This window comes from Fukomys damarensis, unplaced genomic scaffold, assembly GCF_012274545.1.
Source record: "Fukomys damarensis isolate Sample0158 unplaced genomic scaffold, DMR_v1.0_HiC HiC_scaffold_37, whole genome shotgun sequence".
NCBI lineage: Eukaryota > Metazoa > Chordata > Mammalia > Rodentia > Bathyergidae > Fukomys > Fukomys damarensis.
In genome coordinates this window covers 6,770,729-6,774,149 of record NW_022900949.1, presented here as the reverse complement: position 1 = coordinate 6,774,149, position 3,421 = coordinate 6,770,729, and the positions used below count along the sequence as shown (strand labels likewise).

The 3,421-nt window shown below is 50.7% G+C and overlaps 1 long non-coding RNA gene across 1 annotated transcript; it reads left to right on the top strand.

Annotated features, from left to right (window-relative positions):
* The first annotated feature begins 545 nt into the window (after positions 1–545).
* LOC104869490 lies at positions 546–1,584 on the top strand. Its single transcript, XR_782343.1, has 3 exons — positions 546–663; positions 763–1,021; positions 1,425–1,584. It is a non-coding gene; the product is annotated as an uncharacterized LOC104869490 (long non-coding RNA).
* The last annotated feature ends 1,837 nt before the right edge of the window (positions 1,585–3,421 follow it).

Here is a 3,421-nt window from a genome sequence, read left to right as displayed (position 1 = left end):
GTCTGGCGGCGGTGACGCCACGAGCTGACTCACTGGGCCCCGGTCCCCGGTCTGCAGCCGCTTGGCCATTTATAGAATCCGCGCGGACTCTGAAGTCACAGCCCTGGCACGACGGGGGCGGGGTAGGGAGCTCTGGGATCGCCCCCCACGGGGCAGCCCAGGGTCCCCCGAAGGGGCAGCCCTTTTTGGGTCTGCCTCGTCCCTCGGATCCTGGGTCTGGCTGCCTGTCTCTCGCGGCCCTAACGTCTCTTCTCCCTCCCCGTTATCTCTGTCTCTGTATCTGTTCCAGGCCTCTGGGTAGATTAGGGGGAGGCAGCGGGAGGAGCTGAGCACCCCCAGGACCAACCCCATCACCGCCCACATCCAGACCTCTGCTCGGCCCCATCTGCCCTTCCCTGGCTCTGGCCGTGTGCCTCAGCTTCCCATCTAAGTGAGAAGAAGGGATTTCCTAAGGAACAGTTTCCTGGAGAATCCAAGACAGTCTTTTATTATTTTTTTTTCTTTTTATTATTATTTTATTATTATTTTGTCCCAGTTTTGTTGAGACAAGGTCGGGCAGGTCTGGAAACAGTGGTGAGATCCTCCTGCCTCAGCCTCCAGAGTGTGGGATAAAAGGCATGAGCCACCATGCCTGACTGCAGGACACTCTTGAGAGGAAAACAGGTGCCTCCCCTCAGCCTTTGGGGACTCCTGCTTATCTTGGCAGCCTTTCTCTGCCACCATCCTGGCCTGGTTTCCCTCCCTCATGGCTTCTGTTTCCAGAGTGACCTCACAGTACAGGCCAGCACAATCTCCCTGAATCTGCACCACCGACCTCTCAGGCTGGAAACTCTCAGATCTGATTCATGGGTGAGGAAATGCAAGATTCAGAGAAGCCAGACCACTCCTGCTGGGTCACACTGCTAGCGCCATTCCTTCCAGATTCTTCTAGATTAGTTCCAAGTTTGTTCCTACCTCAGGGCCTTCACAACCAAAGGAAAGGCAGAATTTCCCAACACCTTCTGGGCTGAGGACAAAAGAGGTGAGGGGAGGACTTTACATTTCTATTTCTCCTCCCCCTAAAACAGCAATTAGGGCAGTGGGAGAGGGGGTTGAATCTGAGGCTGTGCAGCCGGGGTTCTTCCTGGCGGTTCTAGCTTTGCAAGGTGATTTGTAGAAAAAAACATCTGGCTGAGCAGTTTTGGTTTTGTTTGTTTGTTTGTTGATGACTTGAGACGGGGGTCTCACTATGTAGCCCAGGCTGGCCTCAAATTCATAGTGATCGTCCTGCCTCAGCCTCCCGAGTGCTGGGATGACAGGCATGCGCCACTGTGCCCAGCTTGTTATGCCTCTTTGACACCACCTGTAGATCACAGCCTTTCATTAGATTGAGGTTTTTGCATTGCTGGGAAGAAGAGCAGAGAGGTGATCATGTTCCTTTGCAGTTCTCATAGGAGGCCCTTTGTGATGTCATTAAGAGACTCATCGCTGGTGATATTAACCTTCCTCCCGTGGTTAAATCGATGCCAGGATCCTCCACCGTGAAGTTATTTTTGGAAGCCCCGCCCCCCCAGCACTGGGCCTTCACAATGAGCTACATCCTCGGTATTTTTAATTTTTTTCTTTAGTTATAGGTCTTGCTAAATTGCCCAGGCTGGGCTCCAACTTTGATCCTCCTGCCTCAGCTTCCTAGAGTGCTGGGATGACAGGCGAGCACTACCACACCGGGGTTGAGGATATTTTTCTGAGGACTTCATACTAAAGATTGTATAAACCTCAGGGCCTCGTTTGTAATACTGTGTTCTGTGCCAATAAATACACAAAATTAGTACATGTTTAACATCGACCACTTCTGGAAACATAAATAGTAAGAGCCAAAACGACGTCAGCAGTGGATATATTGGGAGCTCTGAAGGCTTCAACCGGGTCAGCGACCGCACTCCCGCCCACGCAAGCTGTCACCCACAGCCCGCGGAATACAGAGAACTGCGCCTGCGCGTAGCTGGGCATACCAGCCAGCGGGCAGTAAGGAGCACAACCACTGCCCAAGGGACTGTCAATTGGGGCGGGTAGGTGAGCCGTCTGGACCAGCAGTTGATTGGCTACAGCGTCTCTCAGCTGGGCCAATCACAGGAATCCTGATCGGGTCGCGTCTGCGCAGAGTGGCTGAGGCATCCTAAAGGGTATCCTCATCAGTCCACGAAGAGTAAAGCACTGCAGAGATAGGTTTATAAGGACTGATAACCTCACCTGAGACCACGGCTACTGCCAAGACCCTGTTTTATGTGCTAATCCACATAGGTTTTCTTTTTTTTGTTTGTTTGTTTGTTTGTTTTTTGCGGGGGTACCAGGAATAGAACTTAGGACCTTGTGAGGCAGGCGGCGGAACTGAGCTAATCCCCGGCCCTATTTATTGGCTTTTTTTTTTCCTCATTGAGTTTATTGGTATATTTTAGGTACACAGTACAGTTACATTCATTCATCATGGGATCTTGTACCTTTACATGACAGGTCTTGGTTATTTATTGGCTTTTTGAGGCTGGGTCTGGCTATGTAATTCAGGACAGTCTTGAATTTGCAAGCCTCCCAAGTGCTAAGATTACAATCGCGCATCACCGTGTCTTTTTTTTTTCTTTTTTCTTTCTTTTTCTTGTTTTTTTTCCGCCCAGTGATGACAATTGAACCCAAGGCCTTAGCAATGAGCTACATCCTCAGCCCTTTTTTTCTTCTGACGCAGTGCCTTGCTAATTTGCCCAGGCAAATCTTGAACTTGTGACCCTCTTGCCTCAATACAGAGTAACAGATTACAGCACCGTACCCAGCTTGTCATTATTTCTGTGGTGCTGGAGATAGAACCCAGAGCCTGGCGTGTGCTGGACAAATGTTTCCTCAACTCTTCTACCCCTGCCCACTGATCACTTTGAGAGGGATTCGAGTCACAGAAACTCTGGCTGTGACCACTGCGCGCAGCAGTGTCACAGCAAGTTTCAGGGGCTCTACTCAGTGTCAATCTCAGCTCTGCTGCACTCCAGGACCCCCTGTGGCTGGATGTGGTGGTGCACACCTGTGATTCTAGCCCTCTGAGAGGCTGAGGCAGGAAGATTGCAAATTCAAGCCCGACCCAGCTAACTTAGACCCAGTCTCAAAATCAAAAAGGACTGCGGTTATATACAGCTCAGGGTTCAGGTCCTGGGTTCAATCCCCAGTATTGCACATGCACAAGAAAATTAAAAATTAAGAAAAAGAAAAGGTTGTGATAAAAGAAAGAGAGCCACCTGTGGGCAGGAGCGTAGGAGTTGGGGAGAGGAGGATGCCAGACAGGAACAGGAAGGCCTCCATATGTCCCCACATAAAGAGCCCAGGACTGGGCTGGGGATTTTGCTCAGTGGCACCACACCTGCCTTGCAGGGACAAGGTCCTGAGTTCAATCCCGTACCGCAAA